The 16,865-nt window shown below is 43.2% G+C and overlaps 1 long non-coding RNA gene across 1 annotated transcript in view; it reads right to left on the reverse strand.

Annotated features, from left to right (window-relative positions):
• The window catches only part of LOC147030783 (uncharacterized), a 76,883-nt gene that overhangs the window by 13,548 nt on the left and 46,470 nt on the right, over positions 1–16,865 (reverse strand). The window contains exon 4 of the long non-coding RNA XR_015056506.1: positions 485–591. This is a non-coding gene — a long non-coding RNA (uncharacterized LOC147030783). The remainder of the gene's footprint in view (positions 1–484; positions 592–16,865) is intronic.

Genomic DNA, 16,865 nt, shown 5'->3' on the forward strand with positions numbered 1-16,865 from the left:
TATTATATTTACCACGTGAACTACGATAAAAATATAAAAGGTAGATATTAATAATGGTATATAATAATTTTATGCAGGGGTTCCCTGAGACATGAAAACTATTTCAAGGGTTCCACAAGGGTAAAAAGGTTGAGAAACGCTGGTCTAGACTCCAGAGATCTCGAGTCAATCCACTCTGTGCGAGTTTCTGTATGTGACGTCAATGCTGCGATTCGCTGAAGTCAACTTTTTTTAGGGGCGGGGCATAGCAAGTTGTGAAAAGCACCAGAAATTATCGAAATATTTCTCTAATTATCCCATTTTTGATTAAAAAAAACAAATCATGGGTGATTTCTTCACTAGGAAGGTCAAGTTAATATATAAATAACCAGAAAGTTTTGCATGTCAGGTGAATTTTAAAATCCAACACATACCATGTACGTGTTTTATCATTATTGACTAATGTCCTTGCAATTTGTGTAAAAGTACAATGATGTCTACTTACATCTTTGTCCTGAATGTGATACACGTACCAACAACTCCATGAGCCTTCGATCATCATCAATAAAAACAACACTCTCTCTGAAGAGGAATATTTTTTCTTAAGGAGACCTTAAGGAAGAAAGGACATGGGAAGGACGAGAGCAAGGGGAGGGGGAGATCACAGGGGGTGAACAAGCTGGATACAGAAGCAAACTGTCAATGACATAAGTTGAAGGGGAAACTTTGGAAGAAGCAGAAATGGAACAAAAAGTTTTTGAAGAAGTTTCATGCTTTTTCACAACAGTGTGAGTGCAACTCGTCCTTGATGGCAGCAATCCTCCTCCCCCTCCTTCATATGCAGCACGAGGCTGCAGGTAGCATCATTGGCTGAGGGCACAGCTGTGCCACTGATGCTGTGCCCCAATTACCAGTACACTGGAACTCAATTTGCAGACCTCAGAAGGATGACAGGCTGAGTCAAACCCACCTGGTATTAATTCAACGGTGGACAGGGGCTCAAACTCAGGACCCGAGAATCCTAAGCCAACCACCCAAACCACTAAGCAAGCACCAAGCTTATGGCAGCAATCTTTTGTGCTTTTCCTGCATAATGAAACTGGTAGAGAGAAATCCTGTAATTATCTGGACATCTTTGGAAACTTTCATTGCATTTATTCTCAGCCAAGTGAACCAATGAAATGACCATGTGGAATCATAACACTTTAATGGACGTAACTCAATTTCAACACCGGTTGGATGGAAGAAAGTCCTGAAGCAGCCTATCGTGGGCTACCTTGAGCTCTTATAAGTGCAAAACAAGAGGGTAATTCTTGATATTTTATTGTACTTTGTTCACCCATTGATCATTTCATTACAGTCCCTTGTTTTTTTATTCTGTCAATGTTAATTAGAAAGATTTATGTGTAATGGTCAAATGGATTGCCACAAATTTACTTCAGTCCTGGAAAGCATTAATCTGTTTATTTTTTCCGAACTGCAGGTGTGCAAGCTAATTATAGAGCATAACAACAGGACAGTGGGCGAAAGGTTAGCTGAGAGAAAGTGGGGCAAAGGGGAAACAGTTGAAAGCAAACGCATGCAGGTGAATTGGGGACAGGGTCTCAGAAGTTGTAATAAAGTTTAGAAGTAACAACAGGAGAGATTACAAGGTGGTGGCGGGCAGAAGACTTGAAGACTTCAAGAAAAGAGCAGATAGACAACAACCTCGGGAAGACATTTCCATAGGCGGGATAAAAAGGGGGATTAAGTGAACGAAGGTGAGCATTCAGCTTTGACTTGTGGAGGATGACGAGGTCAGGTTTTCGAGTGGACACACGCACTTTCACACCGAGCCTAAAGACCAGTGTAAACAGTCATGAAAAACCATGACATTCCTTGTTAAAGGGATATCCATGCACCCTGGTCCTAAAAACAAGATGCATCGCATCATCATTCAAGTTAGAATGGTACTGTTTCTGCCAAAGGGTTTCATCAGAAATATAATAATGATTTCATCAGAAGTACAAAGAATATGAGTGAAGCAGGATGCTTCATTTGAATAACCCAACACATTTTCAGTGATGCCATAGCTTAGAATGCATTGGATTGACTAATAAATAGTGAGATGAACTCAGTCATAGAAAACCTCAACCAAACCTCCTTCTCCTGAAAGTGATCACTCTAAAAGCAACATCTTCTAAGTGGAGGAATTATGTGGTTTCAGAATTTATTTGGATAGTCCTGGACACATCTTCCTGACTCCAGGTTTCACCAGCAACAAAAACTAGATATCTGCGATCATAAAGCGATTCCCAAGGGTAAGCCTCCACTGGGTTACCCTTGGCGATTGCCCGCGACTTGCCTTTCGCCCACGATCCAATGATGGCATGTTTTGTTCGGACCGTCCGCCATCTGACCTTTACCTTCAACATTTCGGGAAAGAGTGTAAATTAAGAAAATGTGTCCTCATCCACAATATTCAAGGTCATGAAAATCAGAGGAAATTATTCAAGTTATGATCAAAAAGGTGTTTTTTAATGAGGTCACAGTCCGAAAAAAGTAGGTGAAGGACACTAATCAAACATCAGGTGCACGGCTTCAGTGTAGTAGTTACACTATTATAATGTAAGAACATCTTGAAAGGCCGAGTGGTCTTTGACATTCCGCATTGGCAAAATTGAGCGATAACACAAAATGCCTCATTTTTTGTCAGACCATTTGACCTTGACCACGTTATTTGTTAAAATGTCTATAATTGGGTGTTGAAATAAAAAATTTGGTCAAGATCAAAAAAAAGATTGCAATACCGCATACTTTTTATTCCCATTGTTGATGCAAAATCTCATTCCAAAAGTCCTCATACGCTGGCAGAAGAAAAAGGGAGAAAAACCTCAGTGGTAGTTTCATACTCCAACAGGGTCAGTCAGTCCCAATAGGGTCTCAGAACCTTGACCTTTAACCTGGAGGGGTACTATGTAAAAGAAGCGTAAATGCACCTTGCTCTAGTCTATCGATGACATGTTCATTCCGATCGGATAAACTTTATGTTTGGTGAAAAATGTTTTAATGTCTATAATTGGGTCGTGACCTTAATTAGGTCAAGGTCAAAAAAATTGTCAACCCCGCATACTTTTTATCCCCATTGTTGATGCAAAATTTAATTCCAAAAATCCTCATAATCAATCAAAAATCCTCAATCAGAAAAAAAAAAATGGAGAGAAACCTCAATGGTGATTTAGTACTCCTCGGGGTCTAAGACCTTGAGCTTTAACTCTGAGGGGTATCCTTACTATAAACTCAAGGACAAGTGTGTTTGTTTGTCGTGCTACTCCTACAGTTCTGGGCTGATTACATCCAGACTTGCTACATAGGTTCAGCATGACCCCCATTAATGTATAGGGGTGTTTTTATCTTTGCCGGTGATATATTTTTGCCGGGGGGGGGGGGGGGTCAAACAAGCTATGTGGTACCATTAATAATTTGGGTGCTAATTTCAGAAACAAACCCAACAACAGCAATAAGCCTTCCCCTATGCTATAGGGGAGGCTTAAAAAAAGGGTACAAAGAAACATGAGAATTAAACATTTTTGTGCATGTTTAGCATTTTTATTCTACCAAGGGAAATTAAAATGCCATTTGACAAAGACGAGGAGACATTGTAAAAGTTAACAGAATTAGACTGGGAAAAGAACAGTAGATCAGGGTTTGTCGATTTGGATGGTAGGAAGGAAAACACACGACTATTCAAGTAAACAAATGTGTTTTGGACAAAAAAAAATGGGGAGCCTGAAATGAATGGCAAAACCACTGTGAGATTGAGATGAGTGAAGACAGTGTTTGAGATTCTAAACCTGGCATCAGAAGATCATGAGGATCTCGAGTAACAGGCTGAGAACAAAACATGAAACAAGCTTCATAAAAAGTGGTTGCAGTTGGGAATATCCGAATTCAAAAATGAAAGTACGACCAACAAACAGATTTGCCGAGCAAGGCAAGGTTCTGGTCTGATGTTTCGACCACCAAGTGGTATTCTTAAAATATTGTTCATCGCTTTGTTTCAACCTCCCCCCAAAAATTCGTTGTAGATAGGAATATTCACTAATCCATACCAAGTGGTCTTCAGTCGAGACTGCGGTTGGAACGTTGGACAAGAGCGTTGCCTTGCTGGGCAGCTTTTCTAGTTGGTAGTTTTTCATTTTTTAATTAGCATCTTCCCAACTCGAACCTGTTTTTGTACATTTGAAAGAAATATGTCAACAATCTCAGATGAAGACCACTCGTTGAAACATCAAACTAAAGCTTTACCTTGTGAGGGAGCTGTGCTTGTTGTTCAGGGTGCTGTATTTTCCCCAAACAACACAGACTTGTTTTCGTGTTTTACTCCAAAAGGTTATACATATGTGGCAAACAAAATAACCAAAATATCAGATAACAATGATACAACGTAAAAACCAGAAAAACAGAGAGGACCAATAATATGTTGACAAGATCTCACTTCCTGCAATTAGCCTGAAGGGTGAAACTGGTCTGATGTGATATACATACATACATATATTTATATATATATATATATATATATATATATATATATATATATATATATATATATATCTACTGTACATACATACATGTACAAATACATACACTCCTCCCATGCTGTTCTCGTTGAATAAGTTGCATAAACCAGCCAAAACAGGCGACCCAAGGTAACCCCTTTGCTGTTTCAAACCCTTCCCAGAGTTCCTCCACAGCTGCAAAGACATTCACAAACAATACACACATGAGCATCCCGATGCTACACACCCACTCACCTGCCAGACCAGTTTCATTGCTTGTTGGTGAATCATCAGTGACAGTGCAGACAGAAACATGCACGACTGAGGCTTTTGCCATATTTTGGTTATTTTGTTTGCCACTTATGTATAACCTTTTGGAGTAAAACATGAAAACAAGCATGTACCAAATGTAAACGTCAAAAACAGTCAACATATAAATGATAAACAAAGACCCACTCACATCTCTCACCTGTGAATGGAGGGAATAACCAATTAACCCAAGTAGGTGGGATTATATAAGTTGAGGAGTCAATTTATTTATATAATCCTAACCACCAAGGTTTAATTGATTAGGTGAGAGCTAATTGGTTATTCCCTCCATTCAGAGGTGAGAGATGTGAGTGGGTCTTTGTGTTTTCACTTATATATTAACTACTTTTGACATTTAGATGCATGTGGCTAGTATTATACAAATAATATAGAAGCTAGGATTATGCATAAAAATAATTAAAGTGGACTGTCGCCGCACAAGTGATGAGGTCCTTGGGTTTGTTTTTTTTTGTATATATTGTCGAGGCTAGAATGAGAGCTAACGCACAGCACACAGCAAGGGGGGGGGGCATGAGACAAGAGGGGTGGGAGAGGGAAGGACAAAACGGTGGGGAACAGGGACATTTGGAGATCTGTGGAAAGGAGAGGGATAGGTAGGGAACACAGGCTATTCAAGATGGACACCACAGGGGCTTTCATGAAGGAAGGCAGGGAATTTGAAGGAGGTGGATTTGGGATGGATTAATATGGGTCGAAAAGATCTAGGATTTGGATGGGGTGGTGGTGGTGGTGGTGAGGTGGTGGTGAATAAGAAGTGGTGGTGAACAGCTGTTTTGAAGGCCTGGAGGGAAGAATGGGATTGAACAGAGTGTGGGAGCTTATTCCAAAGGCAGGAAAAAAGAGGAATGAAAGAGTGAAGGTGAGCAGTGATTCGTTATTTTGGTGGTTTCACCAGAAGGCGGTTGCTGGCAGACATGGAGTGTCCTCCAGAAATATGGGGGGGGGGGGACGTATCGCAGACAGAGCAGGGGGAGGCGAGACCAGAGAGGGGATGGTAGAAGACAGAAAGACCACCGACCTGCCTGTGGTGAGAGACTGAGAGGCTCAAAGACTCAGCCTCACCATGGGAGATACCAATGATCATAAATTCCTTGGTTGGCACAACGTGCAGCCGAGAAAGGTGAGAGGCAGGAGCACCAGCCCAGAGGATAGAGCAGTACTCCATCAGGCTGTGGACGAAAGCTTTGTTTGTGGTCAGGAGCTCAGGTGGGCCAAGGAAGGACTTTGCATGACGGAGGATGCCCAGTCGGCGACTGGCTTTGGAGGCCAGGTTGGAAATGGAAAAGGAAAATCATGGCAGATAGTGAGACTCTGAAGCTTGAAGGAAAGGACTTCTTCCAGAGGATTGTTGAGAAAGCAGATTGGGGGGGGGGGTCCAGATGGTCCTCTTGGAGAGACATAGTGAGTGTGTGAGATTTGTCAGCATTGAAAGACATGTTCCACATGTTGGACCAGTTTGTGATTTTATCCAGATCTGCAAAGAGCGAAGAAGCTGCTGCTTGCTGGTCTGAGGGATGACAGATGGTACAGCAGAGGGTGGAGTCATCAGTGAAGAGATGAAGAGGATTTTCCAGATAGTCGGAGAGATCATTGATGAAAACCAGAAAAAGAAGAGGGCCCAGAACACCGCCTTGAGGAACTCCAGCCTGGACAGAAAGAGGGGATGAGAGAACTCCATTTAGGGTCACACATTGGCTGCGACAGGAGAGGAAGTCTGCGAGCCATGAGTAGAGGTGGCCTTGGATACCATAGTAGGATAGTTTTGTGAGCAGGGCAGGATGCCAGACCGTGTCAAAAGCACGCGATATGTCTCAGGATATGGCTGATTTCAAGTCTGGCATTAAGGACCTCCATCCATTGTTGTGAGAGCAGAAGCAGCATATGCAGGGTATAGTGACCTTGTCTGAAACCAAATTGATGATCGGAAATCTAGGCATTGGAGAAGGGGAAGGATTTAATTTCTGAATCGATGATGGATTCCATAACCCTGCTGATGATTGGGAGAAGGCCGATTGGTCTGGAGTTGTAGGGATCTGTTTTTGCAACTTTTTCCAGAGCGGTAATAATTGCTGATTTCCAAGCATATAGCAGATGACCTTGAGCAAATGAGAAGGTGAATAGAACAGAGTGAGGGTGAGAAAAAGCAGAGGAGCAGGTTTTTAGGACATGTGGGTTGATGCCGTTTGCAGAATCTGAGTCAAGGTTTGACAGCAAGCTCTCCACTTTGTCAGAAGAAAAGGACACAGAGTCCAGGGACAGCTGGGTGCGACTGGTAAGGTGGATACAGGGTAAAGTGGGTAAGGTGGACAACTGAAGACGAGAGGGGATAAATCTATGCACGAGAGAAAGAGCATGTTTCTTCTTCAGAGAGAGACACATTGTTTCGGGAGGTGTATAGTTAGAAAGGATACAAGGGAATTTTTTTTTGGATGGTTTTTGAAGATTAGGGAATGGAAGGTTGCAGGAAGAAATTGTGAAGGTAATGGTGAGAGTGGGTCAGCTCAAATAGAAGGAAGATGGAGAAGAAGAAAAAGAAGAACAAGAATATGGAGAATAACAAGAATATGGAGAAGAACAAGAATATGGAGAAGAACAAGAAGAAGAACAAGAATATGGAGAAGAACAAGAAGAAGAACAAGAAGATGGAGAAGAACAAGAAGAAGAACAAGAATATGGAGAAGAACAAGAAGAAGAACAAGAAGATGGAGAAGAAGAAGAAGAAGAAGAACAAGAAGATGGAGAAGAAGAAGAAGAAGAAGAACAAGAAGATGGAGAAGAACAAGAAGAACGAGAAGAACAAGAAGAACGAGAAGAACAAGAAGAACGAGAAGAACAAGAACAAGAAGAAGAAGAACAAGAACAAGAAGAAGAACAAGAACAACAAGAAGAACAAGAACAACAAGAAGAACAAGAACAAGGACAAGAACAAGAAGAAGAAGGATCAGGGGTCGTGGGAATGCAGGCAGAAAAGGTTTTTGGGTTTTTTTGTATTATTTTTTGAATTTTAAGACAAGAAACAGAGGGTGTAGTTGAGAATGATAGATGGGGGAAAGATATGTATATGTATATATGTATATATCTATATGGAAATATACATACATACATCCATTGGGACTACACTCGATGCAGAGCGTTGGTGCTGCCTAAGCAGTCTCCTTGGCTATTGGGCACAATCCTGGACGGGTCGCCACGCCGACACAGTATACCAGCATGCTGGCACACATTTTGCTGACCTCGGAAGGATGACAGGCCGAGTTAACCCCACCTGGTATTAATTCAATAGCTGAACGGGATTTGAACTCAGCACCCTAGGATCCCAAGCCCACCACCCGAACCATTAAGCCAACACCAGGCATAGATGCACATATACATATGCATATACATAATACTGTATACATATACAATTTATACATATATATATATATATATATATATATATATATATATATATATATATATATATATATATATATACATATATACATGTATACATAGTCACACAGCTGGCGGTTGAGGTTAAACCCCCTGACCAAATTTGTGGTACGGGCGGTCAACACCACCAGCCCGGATTGCTGAGCATTTTTTTTTCTTATGGCCAATGGCCAGCGTCTTGCTTCACCATGCGAGGCAAATCACCTCACCATGACTACAAGAATTGTGCCGTCTTCTTCATGCGTCAAAAGAAAGCCATCCGTAAAGCCCTGTTCTTATATTAGATGTAAAATTACCATGCTTTCCCATTGGCTCGCGTCACTCACCTGCATTTTCTTTCCATTTATTTATATTTTCATTTCTGGATTTTGTCCAACGATTCTGTGATTTTTCCGGTTTATTCGCTTTTATGTACATCGGCACGCAAAATTTCAGCTTTCTATGCTTGAATCTTCTTCTTCTTCCTCTTTCGGCTTGCTCCCGCTAGGGGTCGCCACAGCGGACCAACTGTCTCCATTTTGCTCTATCCTCCACATCTTCCATTGACACTCCAACCACCCGCATGTCCGCCCTCACCGCATCCATGAACCTCTTCTTTGGCCTTCCTCTTCTCCTCCTGCCTGGCGGCTCCATCTTCAACATCCTTCTCCCGATATACTCCGTTTCCCTCCTGTGCACATGTCCAAACCATCTCAATCTCGCCTCTCTCACTTTGTCTCCAAACCGTCCTACCTGCGCTGTCCCTCTAATACACTCATTTCTTATCCTATCCATCCTCGTCACTCCCAACGAGAATCGCAGCATCTTTAACTCTGCCACCTCCAGCTCTGCTTCCTGTCTTTTTGTTAGCGCCACCGCCTCCAAACCATACAACATAGGTGGTCTCACTACCGTCTTGTATACTTTCCCCTTCACTCTTGCAGCTACCCTTCTGTCACAAATCACTCCTGCAACTCTTCTCCACCCACTCCATCCTGCCTGCACTCTCTTTTTCACTTCTCTCCCACACTCTCCGTTACTTTGGACAGTTGATCCCAAGTATTTAAACCAATCCACCTTCCCCACCTCAACTCCTTGCAACTGCACCATACCACCACCCTCCCTCTCATTTACGCACATGTACTCCGTCTTACTCCTACTGACTAACATTCCCCTTCTCTCCAGTGCGTACCTCCACCTCTCAAGGCTCGATTCAGCCTGCTCCCTACTCTCCCTACAGATCATGATGTCATCCGCGAACATCATGGTCCATGGAGACTCCAGTCTGATCTCGTCCGTCAACCTGTCCATCACCATTGCAAACAGGAAAGGGCTCAGAGTCGATCCTTGGTGCAATCCCACTTTAACCTTAAACCGGTCCGTCATTCCTACCGCACACCTCACCGCTGTCACACTGTCCTCATACATATCCTGCACGATCCTCACATACTTCTCCACTACTCCCGACTTCCTCATACAATGCCACAACTCCTCTCTTGGCACCCTATCATAAGCTTTCTCTAAATCCACAAACACACAATGTAACTCTTTCTGGCCTTCCGTATACTTCTCCATCAACATTCTCAAAGCAAACATCGCATCAGTGGTGCTCTTTCCTGGCATAAACCCATATTGCTGCTCACAGATCGTCACCTCTCCTCTCAACCGAGCTTCCACTACTCTTTCCCACAACTTCATGGTGTGGCTTAACAACTTTATCCCTCTGTAATTTCCACAGCTCTGCACATCACCCTTATTCTTGAAAATCGGAATCAGTACACTTAATCTCCACTCCTCCGGCATCCTCTCACTTTCCAAGACTTTATTAAACAATCTGGTTAACAACCCCACTGCCATCTCTCCTAAGCACTTCCATGCCTCCACTGGTATACCATCTGGGCCAACCGCCTTTCCACTTTTCATCTTCTTCATAGCAGTCCTCACTTCATCCTTACTGATCCACCCCACTTCCAGATTCACTATCTCCACCTCTTCCAACCTTCTCTCTCTCATTTTCTTCATTCATGAGCTCCTTAAAGTACTCCATCCACCTTCTCAACACACTCTCCTCGCTCATCAGCACATTCCCATTTGCGTCCTTTATCACCCGAACCTGCAGCACATCCTTCCCAGCTCGGTCCCTCTGTCTTGCCAATCGGTATAAATCCTTTTCCCCTTCTTTTGTATCCAGCTTCTCATACAGCTCGTCATATGCCTTTTCCTTGGCCTTTGCCACCTCTCTTTTTGCTTTTCGACGCCACTCCTTGTACTCCTGCCGACTTTCTTCATCTCTCTGACTATCCCACTTCTTTTTAGCCAACCCCTTCTTCCTTATACTTTCCTGTACTTCCTCATTCCACCACCAAGTCTCCTTATCTTCCTTCCTCTGTCCAGATGTCACACCAAGTACCTTCCGAGCTATCTCCCTCACAACTTCTGCTGTCGTGGCCCAATCATCCCACCCATCTTTACCACCATCCAGCGCCTGTTTCACCTCCTCCCTAAATTTCACGCAACAGTCTTCCTCCTTCAGCTTCCACCATCTGGTCCTTGGTTCAGCCCTCACTCTCTTCCTCAACCTCACCTCGAAAGTCATCCTACAGACCACCAATCGATGCTGTCGAGCTACACTCTCCCCTGCCACAACCTTACAGTCACTAATCTCTTTCAGGTTGCATCTCCTACTTAAGATGTAATCCACCTGTGTGCACTTTCCTCCACTCTTGTATGTCACCCTGTGTTCCTCCTTCTTCTTGAAATACGTGTTTACCACTGCCATTTCCATTCTTTTTGCAAACTCTACCACCATTTGCCCTTCCACATTTCTCTTGTTGAGACCGTACCTCCCCATCACCTCCTCATCCTCTTTATTACCTTCCCCAACATGACCATTGAAATCTGCTCCAATCACCACTCTTTCATCCTTGGATACACTCTCCACCACTTCATCTAACTCACTCCAGAAATCTTCTTTATATTCCATCTCACACCCCATATGTGGGGCATATGCACTGATGACATTCATCATCACCCCTTCAATTTCCAACTTCACACTCATCACTCGGTCAGACACCCTCCTCACCTCCAATACCCTCTTGACATGATCTTCCTTCAGGATTATCCCGACACCATTTCTCCTCCCATCCACACCATGGTAGAACAGTTTGAAACCACCTCCAATGCTCCTCGCCTTACTCCCCATCCACTTGGTCTCTTGTACACACAGTATGTCCACCTTTCTTCTCTCCATCATATCAGCCAACTCTTGCCCTTTGCCAGTCATCGTCCCAACATTCAGAGTTCCAACTCTCACCTCCACACTTCTACCCTTCCCCCTCTCCCACTGCCTCCGGACTCGCCTTCCCCGTCTCCTTCTCCTCCTTCGCCCAGCAGTAGCACAATTTCCACTGGTACCCTGCTGACCACCGGTACCGGTGGCGGTCGTTGGTAACCCGGGCCTCGACCGATCCGGTATGGAAATTCGTTTTGTTGTCCGCATAATGATTTGGCATAGGTTTTTACGCCGGATGCCCTTCCTGACGCAACCCTGGTCGCCTCTTACGACACACAGGGATATGGTACACCTATTCTAACCGGGGCATACACCGGGCCCAGTACAACTGGTGCTCATTTCGCCGACCTCGGAAGGATGGCAGGCTGAGTTAACCCCCTGGTGTTTTCGACTTGGTTTATATATATATAGATATATCTATATATATATATATATATATATATATATATACACACACATTATATAAATACATATATATATATATATATATATATATATATATATATATATATATATATATATATATATACATACATATATTAATTCAGTGTCCCAACGGGGCTTGAACTCAGGACCTCTTGGGTCCCAAGCCACTGCCCTTACCACTGCGCCAACACCAGGCTAAGCTTTCTATGCTTGAATATATATATATATATATATATATATATATATATATATATATATATATATATATATATATATATATATATATATATATATATATATATATATATATATATATATATATATATATATATATATATATATATATATATATATATATATATATATATATATATTTCATATATATTGTTGTGGTTACCAAATTCGCAAACCACCATTCAGGTCCCTTAGGTGAGATATCTCCGTAAGTATATGTGTAGTTAGGCCCAAACCCGTTGTCTAGTGGGAATACATGTCATTCATGCGTGCTGCGACTCTTCAGGATAGCCGTTTTTCTTTTACTATCTTTATTTTGGACCAACCGCCATTGTTACCACCGCCAACCGCGTCTCAACAGTCGTCACAACATCAACCACCCACCACAACGCCGCTTCACCACAACAGCCACGACCTTTCCCGTCACACCTCGCAACCGTCGCATCGCCACCGTTCTTGCGCCGCTTGTGGGTACCGGTATTGGACTCGTGCAGGGCGCGCGCCGAACAGCGTGTACAAAACCACGGATTTTCCGCTCCAAAAACGGATCAAAAACGACTCGCGCCCACTTTTGTTCCGTCCAATCGGTGAGCGAGGGGCGATTTGGCCCCGCCTCCAGGGCGTTGGAGGGCGGTCGCTATATGCAAATTCATGGATCAAAATGCATTCACGCCCACTTTTTCTCGGGCCAATGGGGAGCGAGGTGAAAGGTCGAAGGCAGGGGGTCAAAGATGAGAGAGCGAAGCCACGGGGCTTATATAAGCGACCGCGTTCGTCAGTCAAGTTAATTAAGAGTTGGTCGTTGTCGTCGTGTGTGCCTTAGAAGGAGTTCGCAGGAGGAAGAGTTCGGAGTTGGAGTCGGAGCGAAGAGGACGGAGCTGTGGAGAGGCGGCGAAGGCAGACGAGGGGGTGCTCGCGTCGTGCCGGGAGCTGCACACCAGGGAGGCCGACGGCGCGACCTGGTCGAGATGGAGACGCTCGTCGCGGGACTCGAGACAGAGTAAAAATCCTCCTTTCCCCGAGCATCAGCAACCCCCTCCTGTTTCCCCCCGCGCTGAGATAGTGCGACCAAGGGGGCCCCCTTCCCACCCCCTACCAGACACTGTCCGCGAGGCCCGCGGAGTTGAGGCACCATCGCCGCTCCGCGTCTCATCACCAGACGGGTAGGCCCGACCCGGTCTCGGCCTCAGGCCCGCCTCATCCTTGAGGGTGTTCTTTTCTTGGTTTTGGGTATGTGTTGTCGGCGCCGTCTGTGAAGTAGAATTGTATAAGTGTTGCCGTGTGCTCGGTAGTCGGTATTAGCTCTGCATTGTGTCTTCGCTTTTACATTTGCTTTTTGTGTAAAATTGCATTGTGTTTCTTTTCCTTCTATGTGCTTTTGGTGGAATTGTATATGTGTGCTTTCCGTTCATCGCGAATAAATGTGCTTTATGTTGAACTGCTTTCCCGCTTCGCTTCGTCATTTCTCTCATTGAATCCTCATCTTGCTTCACGTAAAGGGTTGGTAGTGGGCTGAATACGCCCGATAATTAATCGAACCGTCGAGTCCGACGATAACACCGCTCGGTTATCCCGATAGTACGGAACGGGTCGCTTAAGTGGCCCGTGTCCGAAGTCGACCTTCGGCGAGGTGCGATTGCCCGGTCTACCCTCCGTGTGGGTACTTAGGTAGGTCGAATTTGGCGAGCAACCCTATCCCACGCGGGGGCCGATTGGCTCGATCGCGGTGAGACCGAAAGGTCCACCCGTGACTGGTTCCCGGCGTTAGTCCGAGAGGGTCACGACTGGATTGTCCGTCCGGTGGGCGACGTGCCGCGATTCGAGTTACGTGGCCGTTCGCACGCCGGCGGGCGCGAATCCGTAACAATATATTACATAATGGATAATTTATGCCTGCAGGGTGATAACTCCCAAATTCTTTGTGAAAGACACAGCACGGTCTTTAATATGGCACTTTACTGAAAAACAAGCTTCAACAACTCGTTCAGCAGTAAGGTTCCATCTTCAAAAATTGAATAGAGAAGTGTATACGAGTATGTCATTTTTGTATGCAATTCGAGGCTCGTAAAGGGGCCAAAACATAGGCCTTACAAATGCGTTCTCATAAACATCCACAGAGGGTCATTATCATTAATATTATCTAAGTGTCATGTGCATGAATCCTCCTGGGTTGTTGTATTTATGGATCTATGCCACGACCCTCGGTGGATGTTTATGAAAAGGCATTCATGGCTTGTGATTCACGTGACAGATTATTTACAAACGCCACGATGAGAATGAGAAAAACATTGGCAATATCGAGTGTAACAAAAACACCCAATTGAAAGAGCTTCTAAAATATTTGTGATTTGTCATTCTTGTCCCTAATAGGGTATTCTGGATGTTTTCAGTGTTATCTTATTTTAACAATGAACACCCCAGCGGACAATAACACATTACATGGAAGTCCTTTAATTAATGCGAAGAAAACCAAACAAGTGACAGAAAGAAAATACAGCAGGCTGGACTGCACCAATGACGTCAATGTGCTTCTCTTTATGTTTGCCCTCCTGGCTGGGGTTATCAGTACTCTCTTGACCAACACATAAAAATAAAAAAACAGCACACAATGTTCAAATCGAATGCTCCACCTCTTCTGCAACTACAATGAAATCTCATCGATCGTGAGAACTCGCTCCCACATCTGTAAAAAATAAAACCTACAGAACTGAGTCCTCCAATCACGTCAAAGTAAGTACATTCCTGAAAATCTTTACATCTACATAACCATATCCACTTCTCTGTGCCAGGTACACCTGTTTCTAAACCATTCTCCCTGTTAGGCTATTAACCTCATAATTTCTGTTATTTCGCTCTTCCATTCTAGCCTAACCTCAAATTATGTGCTTTAAATGAGTTTTTTTTGTAATCAATATGCTAAAGATGATTTGCATACATGGAGAGTGCACATTGTAAACAAGAAAAAGAGCAATCAGAGATTGCAGACCCTCGCCAGGACTTGTTTTATGTGGCGTTTGTGTAGTTTTATTGTCGTGTAATTTGTGTGGTGTTTGTGTACTGGTGTTATGTAATTAATGAGACATAATGAGAACTTCCACTTTATAACTGCTGGCAGTGATGACCGGGTACCAAGACATCTCGCTTTGATTGAACATCTTACCCTGACCCATGACATTTTATATTATTCAATTTAATTCAGAATGGGATTAAAATGAATTCAACTCAAATCAAATGGAAGACCAAATCGGTACAGTCCTGCATTGGAGTAATCAAAAGGAACCAATCAAGCAAAAAACAAAGATGAAGTCATCAGGAGGAACCTGGATAGGATTCAGGTTTCAGCTACTTCTCCTCTATCCTCAAACCCATCCAGGCACAGCCAAGTGAGCCTTATTTAAATAAATAAAAAAATCACAAATAATCCAGATTAAACAAGGACAAATGTGTCCAAGAGCCACGTCATAAAGGTTTTGTCTTCACCAGAAGAACAAGAAGAACAAGAAGAATAACGCAGAGCTCTCTTAGAGCCAGCGTTCGCAACACGACGTGGCTAAAAACATGAAATAAGTCTGGCTGCCAGATGATGCGTCCGATCAAGTTGAAATTCAAAACATGTATTCCCATCACTACTAGATCATAATTGTGAAGTTTGACATCCATTGATGAAGCTTTTCAAGAGAAATAATTTTTTCAAGATTTTCACTCAATTGAATATGGCTGCCAGACATCAATTGTTTGTGAATACCCAAGCATCGCCAAAGCTTGGGGAACATTTGTGTGAAGTTTTCCCTCGATCTGTCCAGCCATCTGGAGAAGAAGATTTTTATTGGTTTTCGGGTAAATCCAATATGGCTGCCAAACCATATGACCTTTGACATGTGTGTGAACGTTTTGTTCCTCATGGATAGGCAGTCATACGTATAAAGTTTCACCTCGATCTGCTCAGCCATTTCAGAGAAGATTTTTGAAGGTTCAAAAAATAACAATATGGCTGCCAAATCATATGACAGCTGATGACGTCACCAATGTTTTTTTTTCTGTGGACCAGTTTATCCTTAGATGATGCTCAATTTTCTTCACATGCAATTTTGATGTCATAATGAAAACACATATGACATCATTAAAAAAAATTACCCATTGCCCGTAAGGAGTATGTACTTGCCATGTGTCAAGTTTCATTTTTTTTTTTCCTCGGTGCGGTTTCAGAGATACAGAGGTCCAAAGTTTTTCTGTTTTATCAACATGGCTGCCACACCATGTGGCCTATGACATCATAATTATCTTTAAAACATTCTATATGAGTAGTCGCTCCGATGGTGAAAATTTCCTTTCAATCTGACAAGCATTTGTGGAGAAAAACACTGAAGTTCTGTGAGGACAAACAAACAAACAAACAAACAACCAAACCCAAATGCAATGCCCTCTCCTCTGGCGAGGGTAATAAATGAAATCAAAACAAGCATTGGAAGCCACCCTGAAATGGGCATGCACTGCCAGAAGTGGAGTGGATTGCAAAACATTATGATGTGGCAATGAGGCGGAAACTTTAAAAGGCCTTGACATTGCTACTGCTGAAAACAAAATCCAGATGTCTCAGAGACAAAGAATTTTGTTTACACCACATGTGACAATCCCATGAGAATTTCTTTTTGAAA

Source organism: Eptatretus burgeri, chromosome 3 (assembly GCF_056783735.1).
Source record: "Eptatretus burgeri isolate ZD-2024b chromosome 3, Ebu_testis_v1, whole genome shotgun sequence".
In the NCBI taxonomy this organism is placed as follows: domain Eukaryota; kingdom Metazoa; phylum Chordata; class Myxini; order Myxiniformes; family Myxinidae; genus Eptatretus; species Eptatretus burgeri.